Here is a 10,473-nt window from a genome sequence, read left to right on the forward strand (position 1 = left end):
CTTACCTGCCTGACACGCGTCGCGCTTCCAGATATTTGCGTAATTCGCACGGTGCATTCTCGGCTGTCCCCTTCCGTCCCGACTTGTCCCGACTTTGCTCGACTGCCGCTCGCTGCCGCTCGGGTCGCGGTCCGTATGACAGCACAAGCACGAGAATCATCTGCGAGATGGGCGCGGGCCGAACCGGCGTGTCCGAGGCGCCGTGTGCGGCCGTTCGGAGCTACCAGAGCAGCTCTGTGCTGCGCCGTGCCGTGGAAAGGTGCGAAAACATGCACACAAGACACAGGCTGTTGGACAAAGTATCCCTCTCTTGTAGCGACGAAAGGTAAATTTTTGTTTACAAATTTGCCTTTGTGCACTGCTACAAAACAATATGCCCTGACGTTTTTCACAACATTTCTGTCACTTCATACTGTTTTGTTATTTCCAGAGACTCTTTGGAAGTCTTCCTTGGCGCACTCTTTTCAAACTGAGTTCCTTAATATCGTATCTTACGATAGTTTAAAATCAGTATGGAAGCATCTTTGTCACATGAGAAAGGTAGCATGAAAAAAGGGCTGGCAGGGGTAGCGACAAGAAAGCAAGAAATGAAGACAGCCAGAGTTCCCAGGCGGTCGCCGATCCGAATACTAACGTTGTTGCTTATCTTCGGTGGTCGGACAGGAACAGGTTTTTTTTAATGTAGTTAGTTTTTGGAATTTAGCGCTCCTACAAAACAGTAGGCTCTGACGCATTTCAAGAGCACATCTGTCGATTCGCAGTGTTTCGTTATTTTCAACGACTTCCTAGCACTCTTCCTCCGCGCTTTCTTGTTCAAACTGAGTTCATTACTGTAATTTCGCATCTTACGTTTAATACAGTAGTTTAAAATGCTTGTGGAAGCATCTTTGTCGCACCTGAGAGTTTGTATGAAAAGAGGGCTGGCAGGTGTAGTGACGTACAATCTAAAAAGAGAGAGGGAGCCAACAGCACCCGGTGTTCCCAGGCGGTCACCCATCCAAGTACTAACCGGGCCCGATGTTGCTTAACTTCGGTGATCGGACGAGAACCGGTGTATTCAACATGGTATGGCCGTTGGCGTCCTTATACTGTAGCTGCACGGCAGAAGAAGGCTTCGCCTCTCCTCCTAACACACGCAATCGCTGTTTTCGGTGGCACATTTGACGCAAAGCACGTCCTTCCACCTCGAAGGCGACGCGCCGCCACGTGGGTCGGACGCACAACACAGCTGCTCGTTGCACCGCCTGTCATTCGTTTGGTTCGTGCGGCCTCCGACACTCGCGGGAGACGCACCTTGTTATCGTTATCCGGCGCAGGGCTTGCGCGCGGCCGGGCGGCTTGGGGACTGCGCGGGGTGTGGCAGTGTCGTGCTGGACCGAGGGAAGCGTTCTTACCTGCCTGACACGCGTCGCGCTTCCAGATATTTGCGTAATTCGCACGGTGCATTCTCGGCTGTCCCCTTCCGTCCCGACTTGTCCCGACTTTGCTCGACTGCCGCTCGCTGCCGCTCGGGTCGCGGTCCGTATGACAGCACAAGCACGAGAATCATCTGCGAGATGGGCGCGGGCCGAACCGGCGTGTCCGAGGCGCCGTGTGCGGCCGTTCGGAGCTACCAGAGCAGCTCTGTGCTGCGCCGTGCCGTGGAAAGGTGCGAAAACATGCACACAAGACACAGGCTGTTGGACAAAGTATCCCTCTCTTGTAGCGACGAAAGGTAAATTTTTGTTTACAAATTTGCCTTTGTGCACTGCTACAAAACAATATGCCCTGACGTTTTTCACAACATTTCTGTCACTTCATACTGTTTTGTTATTTCCAGAGACTCTTTGGAAGTCTTCCTTGGCGCACTCTTTTCAAACTGAGTTCCTTAATATCGTATCTTACGATAGTTTAAAATCAGTATGGAAGCATCTTTGTCACATGAGAAAGGTAGCATGAAAAAAGGGCTGGCAGGGGTAGCGACAAGAAAGCAAGAAATGAAGACAGCCAGAGTTCCCAGGCGGTCGCCGATCCGAATACTAACGTTGTTGCTTATCTTCGGTGGTCGGACAGGAACAGGTTTTTTTTAATGTAGTTAGTTTTTGGAATTTAGCGCTCCTACAAAACAGTAGGCTCTGACGCATTTCAAGAGCACATCTGTCGATTCGCAGTGTTTCGTTATTTTCAACGACTTCCTAGCACTCTTCCTCCGCGCTTTCTTGTTCAAACTGAGTTCATTACTGTAATTTCGCATCTTACGTTTAATACAGTAGTTTAAAATGCTTGTGGAAGCATCTTTGTCGCACCTGAGAGTTTGTATGAAAAGAGGGCTGGCAGGTGTAGTGACGTACAATCTAAAAAGAGAGAGGGAGCCAACAGCACCCGGTGTTCCCAGGCGGTCACCCATCCAAGTACTAACCGGGCCCGATGTTGCTTCACTTCGGTGATCGGACGAGAACCGGTGTATTCAACATGGTATGGCCGTTGGCGTCCTTATACTGTGGCTGCACGGCAGAAGAAGGCTTCGCCTCTCCTCCTAACACACGCAATCGCTGTTTTCGGTGGCACATTTGACGCAAAGCACGTCCTTCCACCTCGAAGGCGACGCGCCGCCACGTGGGTCGGACGCACAACACAGCTGCTCGTTGCACCGCCTGTCATTCGTTTGGTTCGTGCGGCCTCCGACACTCGCGGGAGACGCACCTTGTTATCGTTATCCGGCGCAGGGCTTGCGCGCGGCCGGGCGGCTTGGGGACTGCGCGGGGTGTGGCAGTGTCGTGCTGGACCGAGGGAAGCGTTCTTACCTGCCTGACACGCGTCGCGCTTCCAGATATTTGCGTAATTCGCACGGTGCATTCTCGGCTGTCCCCTTCCGTCCCGACTTGTCCCGACTTTGCTCGACTGCCGCTCGCTGCCGCTCGGGTCGCGGTCCGTATGACAGCACAAGCACGAGAATCATCTGCGAGATGGGCGCGGGCCGAACCGGCGTGTCCGAGGCGCCGTGTGCGGCCGTTCGGAGCTACCAGAGCAGCTCTGTGCTGCGCCGTGCCGTGGAAAGGTGCGAAAACATGCACACAAGACACAGGCTGTTGGACAAAGTATCCCTCTCTTGTAGCGACGAAAGGTAAATTTTTGTTTACAAATTTGCCTTTGTGCACTGCTACAAAACAATATGCCCTGACGTTTTTCACAACATTTCTGTCACTTCATACTGTTTTGTTATTTCCAGAGACTCTTTGGAAGTCTTCCTTGGCGCACTCTTTTCAAACTGAGTTCCTTAATATCGTATCTTACGATAGTTTAAAATCAGTATGGAAGCATCTTTGTCACATGAGAAAGGTAGCATGAAAAAAGGGCTGGCAGGGGTAGCGACAAGAAAGCAAGAAATGAAGACAGCCAGAGTTCCCAGGCGGTCGCCGATCCGAATACTAACGTTGTTGCTTATCTTCGGTGGTCGGACAGGAACAGGTTTTTTTTAATGTAGTTAGTTTTTGGAATTTAGCGCTCCTACAAAACAGTAGGCTCTGACGCATTTCAAGAGCACATCTGTCGATTCGCAGTGTTTCGTTATTTTCAACGACTTCCTAGCACTCTTCCTCCGCGCTTTCTTGTTCAAACTGAGTTCATTACTGTAATTTCGCATCTTACGTTTAATACAGTAGTTTAAAATGCTTGTGGAAGCATCTTTGTCGCACCTGAGAGTTTGTATGAAAAGAGGGCTGGCAGGTGTAGTGACGTACAATCTAAAAAGAGAGAGGGAGCCAACAGCACCCGGTGTTCCCAGGCGGTCACCCATCCAAGTACTAACCGGGCCCGATGTTGCTTAACTTCGGTGATCGGACGAGAACCGGTGTATTCAACATGGTATGGCCGTTGGCGTCCTTATACTGTAGCTGCACGGCAGAAGAAGGCTTCGCCTCTCCTCCTAACACACGCAATCGCTGTTTTCGGTGGCACATTTGACGCAAAGCACGTCCTTCCACCTCGAAGGCGACGCGCCGCCACGTGGGTCGGACGCACAACACAGCTGCTCGTTGCACCGCCTGTCATTCGTTTGGTTCGTGCGGCCTCCGACACTCGCGGGAGACGCACCTTGTTATCGTTATCCGGCGCAGGGCTTGCGCGCGGCCGGGCGGCTTGGGGACTGCGCGGGGTGTGGCAGTGTCGTGCTGGACCGAGGGAAGCGTTCTTACCTGCCTGACACGCGTCGCGCTTCCAGATATTTGCGTAATTCGCACGGTGCATTCTCGGCTGTCCCCTTCCGTCCCGACTTGTCCCGACTTTGCTCGACTGCCGCTCGCTGCCGCTCGGGTCGCGGTCCGTATGACAGCACAAGCACGAGAATCATCTGCGAGATGGGCGCGGGCCGAACCGGCGTGTCCGAGGCGCCGTGTGCGGCCGTTCGGAGCTACCAGAGCAGCTCTGTGCTGCGCCGTGCCGTGGAAAGGTGCGAAAACATGCACACAAGACACAGGCTGTTGGACAAAGTATCCCTCTCTTGTAGCGACGAAAGGTAAATTTTTGTTTACAAATTTGCCTTTGTGCACTGCTACAAAACAATATGCCCTGACGTTTTTCACAACATTTCTGTCACTTCATACTGTTTTGTTATTTCCAGAGACTCTTTGGAAGTCTTCCTTGGCGCACTCTTTTCAAACTGAGTTCCTTAATATCGTATCTTACGATAGTTTAAAATCAGTATGGAAGCATCTTTGTCACATGAGAAAGGTAGCATGAAAAAAGGGCTGGCAGGGGTAGCGACAAGAAAGCAAGAAATGAAGACAGCCAGAGTTCCCAGGCGGTCGCCGATCCGAATACTAACGTTGTTGCTTATCTTCGGTGGTCGGACAGGAACAGGTTTTTTTTAATGTAGTTAGTTTTTGGAATTTAGCGCTCCTACAAAACAGTAGGCTCTGACGCATTTCAAGAGCACATCTGTCGATTCGCAGTGTTTCGTTATTTTCAACGACTTCCTAGCACTCTTCCTCCGCGCTTTCTTGTTCAAACTGAGTTCATTACTGTAATTTCGCATCTTACGTTTAATACAGTAGTTTAAAATGCTTGTGGAAGCATCTTTGTCGCACCTGAGAGTTTGTATGAAAAGAGGGCTGGCAGGTGTAGTGACGTACAATCTAAAAAGAGAGAGGGAGCCAACAGCACCCGGTGTTCCCAGGCGGTCACCCATCCAAGTACTAACCGGGCCCGATGTTGCTTCACTTCGGTGATCGGACGAGAACCGGTGTATTCAACATGGTATGGCCGTTGGCGTCCTTATACTGTAGCTGCACGGCAGAAGAAGGCTTCGCCTCTCCTCCTAACACACGCAATCGCTGTTTTCGGTGGCACATTTGACGCAAAGCACGTCCTTCCACCTCGAAGGCGACGCGCCGCCACGTGGGTCGGACGCACAACACAGCTGCTCGTTGCACCGCCTGTCATTCGTTTGGTTCGTGCGGCCTCCGACACTCGCGGGAGACGCACCTTGTTATCGTTATCCGGCGCAGGGCTTGCGCGCGGCCGGGCGGCTTGGGGACTGCGCGGGGTGTGGCAGTGTCGTGCTGGACCGAGGGAAGCGTTCTTACCTGCCTGACACGCGTCGCGCTTCCAGATATTTGCGTAATTCGCACGGTGCATTCTCGGCTGTCCCCTTCCGTCCCGACTTGTCCCGACTTTGCTCGACTGCCGCTCGCTGCCGCTCGGGTCGCGGTCCGTATGACAGCACAAGCACGAGAATCATCTGCGAGATGGGCGCGGGCCGAACCGGCGTGTCCGAGGCGCCGTGTGCGGCCGTTCGGAGCTACCAGAGCAGCTCTGTGCTGCGCCGTGCCGTGGAAAGGTGCGAAAACATGCACACAAGACACAGGCTGTTGGACAAAGTATCCCTCTCTTGTAGCGACGAAAGGTAAATTTTTGTTTACAAATTTGCCTTTGTGCACTGCTACAAAACAATATGCCCTGACGTTTTTCACAACATTTCTGTCACTTCATACTGTTTTGTTATTTCCAGAGACTCTTTGGAAGTCTTCCTTGGCGCACTCTTTTCAAACTGAGTTCCTTAATATCGTATCTTACGATAGTTTAAAATCAGTATGGAAGCATCTTTGTCACATGAGAAAGGTAGCATGAAAAAAGGGCTGGCAGGGGTAGCGACAAGAAAGCAAGAAATGAAGACAGCCAGAGTTCCCAGGCGGTCGCCGATCCGAATACTAACGTTGTTGCTTATCTTCGGTGGTCGGACAGGAACAGGTTTTTTTTAATGTAGTTAGTTTTTGGAATTTAGCGCTCCTACAAAACAGTAGGCTCTGACGCATTTCAAGAGCACATCTGTCGATTCGCAGTGTTTCGTTATTTTCAACGACTTCCTAGCACTCTTCCTCCGCGCTTTCTTGTTCAAACTGAGTTCATTACTGTAATTTCGCATCTTACGTTTAATACAGTAGTTTAAAATGCTTGTGGAAGCATCTTTGTCGCACCTGAGAGTTTGTATGAAAAGAGGGCTGGCAGGTGTAGTGACGTACAATCTAAAAAGAGAGAGGGAGCCAACAGCACCCGGTGTTCCCAGGCGGTCACCCATCCAAGTACTAACCGGGCCCGATGTTGCTTCACTTCGGTGATCGGACGAGAACCGGTGTATTCAACATGGTATGGCCGTTGGCGTCCTTATACTGTAGCTGCACGGCAGAAGAAGGCTTCGCCTCTCCTCCTAACACACGCAATCGCTGTTTTCGGTGGCACATTTGACGCAAAGCACGTCCTTCCACCTCGAAGGCGACGCGCCGCCACGTGGGTCGGACGCACAACACAGCTGCTCGTTGCACCGCCTGTCATTCGTTTGGTTCGTGCGGCCTCCGACACTCGCGGGAGACGCACCTTGTTATCGTTATCCGGCGCAGGGCTTGCGCGCGGCCGGGCGGCTTGGGGACTGCGCGGGGTGTGGCAGTGTCGTGCTGGACCGAGGGAAGCGTTCTTACCTGCCTGACACGCGTCGCGCTTCCAGATATTTGCGTAATTCGCACGGTGCATTCTCGGCTGTCCCCTTCCGTCCCGACTTGTCCCGACTTTGCTCGACTGCCGCTCGCTGCCGCTCGGGTCGCGGTCCGTATGACAGCACAAGCACGAGAATCATCTGCGAGATGGGCGCGGGCCGAACCGGCGTGTCCGAGGCGCCGTGTGCGGCCGTTCGGAGCTACCAGAGCAGCTCTGTGCTGCGCCGTGCCGTGGAAAGGTGCGAAAACATGCACACAAGACACAGGCTGTTGGACAAAGTATCCCTCTCTTGTAGCGACGAAAGGTAAATTTTTGTTTACAAATTTGCCTTTGTGCACTGCTACAAAACAATATGCCCTGACGTTTTTCACAACATTTCTGTCACTTCATACTGTTTTGTTATTTCCAGAGACTCTTTGGAAGTCTTCCTTGGCGCACTCTTTTCAAACTGAGTTCCTTAATATCGTATCTTACGATAGTTTAAAATCAGTATGGAAGCATCTTTGTCACATGAGAAAGGTAGCATGAAAAAAGGGCTGGCAGGGGTAGCGACAAGAAAGCAAGAAATGAAGACAGCCAGAGTTCCCAGGCGGTCGCCGATCCGAATACTAACGTTGTTGCTTATCTTCGGTGGTCGGACAGGAACAGGTTTTTTTTAATGTAGTTAGTTTTTGGAATTTAGCGCTCCTACAAAACAGTAGGCTCTGACGCATTTCAAGAGCACATCTGTCGATTCGCAGTGTTTCGTTATTTTCAACGACTTCCTAGCACTCTTCCTCCGCGCTTTCTTGTTCAAACTGAGTTCATTACTGTAATTTCGCATCTTACGTTTAATACAGTAGTTTAAAATGCTTGTGGAAGCATCTTTGTCGCACCTGAGAGTTTGTATGAAAAGAGGGCTGGCAGGTGTAGTGACGTACAATCTAAAAAGAGAGAGGGAGCCAACAGCACCCGGTGTTCCCAGGCGGTCACCCATCCAAGTACTAACCGGGCCCGATGTTGCTTAACTTCGGTGATCGGACGAGAACCGGTGTATTCAACATGGTATGGCCGTTGGCGTCCTTATACTGTAGCTGCACGGCAGAAGAAGGCTTCGCCTCTCCTCCTAACACACGCAATCGCTGTTTTCGGTGGCACATTTGACGCAAAGCACGTCCTTCCACCTCGAAGGCGACGCGCCGCCACGTGGGTCGGACGCACAACACAGCTGCTCGTTGCACCGCCTGTCATTCGTTTGGTTCGTGCGGCCTCCGACACTCGCGGGAGACGCACCTTGTTATCGTTATCCGGCGCAGGGCTTGCGCGCGGCCGGGCGGCTTGGGGACTGCGCGGGGTGTGGCAGTGTCGTGCTGGACCGAGGGAAGCGTTCTTACCTGCCTGACACGCGTCGCGCTTCCAGATATTTGCGTAATTCGCACGGTGCATTCTCGGCTGTCCCCTTCCGTCCCGACTTGTCCCGACTTTGCTCGACTGCCGCTCGCTGCCGCTCGGGTCGCGGTCCGTATGACAGCACAAGCACGAGAATCATCTGCGAGATGGGCGCGGGCCGAACCGGCGTGTCCGAGGCGCCGTGTGCGGCCGTTCGGAGCTACCAGAGCAGCTCTGTGCTGCGCCGTGCCGTGGAAAGGTGCGAAAACATGCACACAAGACACAGGCTGTTGGACAAAGTATCCCTCTCTTGTAGCGACGAAAGGTAAATTTTTGTTTACAAATTTGCCTTTGTGCACTGCTACAAAACAATATGCCCTGACGTTTTTCACAACATTTCTGTCACTTCATACTGTTTTGTTATTTCCAGAGACTCTTTGGAAGTCTTCCTTGGCGCACTCTTTTCAAACTGAGTTCCTTAATATCGTATCTTACGATAGTTTAAAATCAGTATGGAAGCATCTTTGTCACATGAGAAAGGTAGCATGAAAAAAGGGCTGGCAGGGGTAGCGACAAGAAAGCAAGAAATGAAGACAGCCAGAGTTCCCAGGCGGTCGCCGATCCGAATACTAACGTTGTTGCTTATCTTCGGTGGTCGGACAGGAACAGGTTTTTTTTAATGTAGTTAGTTTTTGGAATTTAGCGCTCCTACAAAACAGTAGGCTCTGACGCATTTCAAGAGCACATCTGTCGATTCGCAGTGTTTCGTTATTTTCAACGACTTCCTAGCACTCTTCCTCCGCGCTTTCTTGTTCAAACTGAGTTCATTACTGTAATTTCGCATCTTACGTTTAATACAGTAGTTTAAAATGCTTGTGGAAGCATCTTTGTCGCACCTGAGAGTTTGTATGAAAAGAGGGCTGGCAGGTGTAGTGACGTACAATCTAAAAAGAGAGAGGGAGCCAACAGCACCCGGTGTTCCCAGGCGGTCACCCATCCAAGTACTAACCGGGCCCGATGTTGCTTAACTTCGGTGATCGGACGAGAACCGGTGTATTCAACATGGTATGGCCGTTGGCGTCCTTATACTGTAGCTGCACGGCAGAAGAAGGCTTCGCCTCTCCTCCTAACACACGCAATCGCTGTTTTCGGTGGCACATTTGACGCAAAGCACGTCCTTCCACCTCGAAGGCGACGCGCCGCCACGTGGGTCGGACGCACAACACAGCTGCTCGTTGCACCGCCTGTCATTCGTTTGGTTCGTGCGGCCTCCGACACTCGCGGGAGACGCACCTTGTTATCGTTATCCGGCGCAGGGCTTGCGCGCGGCCGGGCGGCTTGGGGACTGCGCGGGGTGTGGCAGTGTCGTGCTGGACCGAGGGAAGCGTTCTTACCTGCCTGACACGCGTCGCGCTTCCAGATATTTGCGTAATTCGCACGGTGCATTCTCGGCTGTCCCCTTCCGTCCCGACTTGTCCCGACTTTGCTCGACTGCCGCTCGCTGCCGCTCGGGTCGCGGTCCGTATGACAGCACAAGCACGAGAATCATCTGCGAGATGGGCGCGGGCCGAACCGGCGTGTCCGAGGCGCCGTGTGCGGCCGTTCGGAGCTACCAGAGCAGCTCTGTGCTGCGCCGTGCCGTGGAAAGGTGCGAAAACATGCACACAAGACACAGGCTGTTGGACAAAGTATCCCTCTCTTGTAGCGACGAAAGGTAAATTTTTGTTTACAAATTTGCCTTTGTGCACTGCTACAAAACAATATGCCCTGACGTTTTTCACAACATTTCTGTCACTTCATACTGTTTTGTTATTTCCAGAGACTCTTTGGAAGTCTTCCTTGGCGCACTCTTTTCAAACTGAGTTCCTTAATATCGTATCTTACGATAGTTTAAAATCAGTATGGAAGCATCTTTGTCACATGAGAAAGGTAGCATGAAAAAAGGGCTGGCAGGGGTAGCGACAAGAAAGCAAGAAATGAAGACAGCCAGAGTTCCCAGGCGGTCGCCGATCCGAATACTAACGTTGTTGCTTATCTTCGGTGGTCGGACAGGAACAGGTTTTTTTTAATGTAGTTAGTTTTTGGAATTTAGCGCTCCTACAAAACAGTAGGCTCTGACGCATTTCAAGAGCACATCTG

General features: G+C 51.8%; 7 non-coding genes across 7 annotated transcripts; all 7 read right to left on the reverse strand.

Moving 5' to 3' along the window:
• Positions 1-960: 960 nt before the first annotated feature.
• LOC126313092 (5S ribosomal RNA) lies at positions 961-1,079 on the reverse strand. Its single transcript, XR_007554976.1, has one exon. It is a non-coding gene; the product is annotated as a 5S ribosomal RNA (ribosomal RNA).
• A 1,270-nt stretch (positions 1,080-2,349) lies between these two features.
• Positions 2,350-2,468, reverse strand: LOC126313124 (5S ribosomal RNA). Its single transcript, XR_007555005.1, has one exon. It is a non-coding gene; the product is annotated as a 5S ribosomal RNA (ribosomal RNA).
• Positions 2,469-3,738: 1,270 nt separating this feature from the next.
• LOC126313093 (5S ribosomal RNA) lies at positions 3,739-3,857 on the reverse strand. Its single transcript, XR_007554977.1, has one exon. It is a non-coding gene; the product is annotated as a 5S ribosomal RNA (ribosomal RNA).
• A 1,270-nt stretch (positions 3,858-5,127) lies between these two features.
• Positions 5,128-5,246, reverse strand: LOC126313125 (5S ribosomal RNA). The gene has a single exon (XR_007555006.1). It is a non-coding gene; the product is annotated as a 5S ribosomal RNA (ribosomal RNA).
• A 1,270-nt stretch (positions 5,247-6,516) lies between these two features.
• Positions 6,517-6,635, reverse strand: LOC126313126 (5S ribosomal RNA). The gene has a single exon (XR_007555007.1). It is a non-coding gene; the product is annotated as a 5S ribosomal RNA (ribosomal RNA).
• A 1,270-nt stretch (positions 6,636-7,905) lies between these two features.
• LOC126313094 (5S ribosomal RNA) lies at positions 7,906-8,024 on the reverse strand. Its single transcript, XR_007554978.1, has one exon. It is a non-coding gene; the product is annotated as a 5S ribosomal RNA (ribosomal RNA).
• A 1,270-nt stretch (positions 8,025-9,294) lies between these two features.
• Positions 9,295-9,413, reverse strand: LOC126313095 (5S ribosomal RNA). Its single transcript, XR_007554979.1, has one exon. It is a non-coding gene; the product is annotated as a 5S ribosomal RNA (ribosomal RNA).
• Positions 9,414-10,473: the final 1,060 nt, after the last annotated feature.

Source organism: Schistocerca gregaria, unplaced genomic scaffold (genome assembly GCF_023897955.1).
Source record: "Schistocerca gregaria isolate iqSchGreg1 unplaced genomic scaffold, iqSchGreg1.2 ptg000462l, whole genome shotgun sequence".
NCBI classification, from domain to species: domain Eukaryota; kingdom Metazoa; phylum Arthropoda; class Insecta; order Orthoptera; family Acrididae; genus Schistocerca; species Schistocerca gregaria.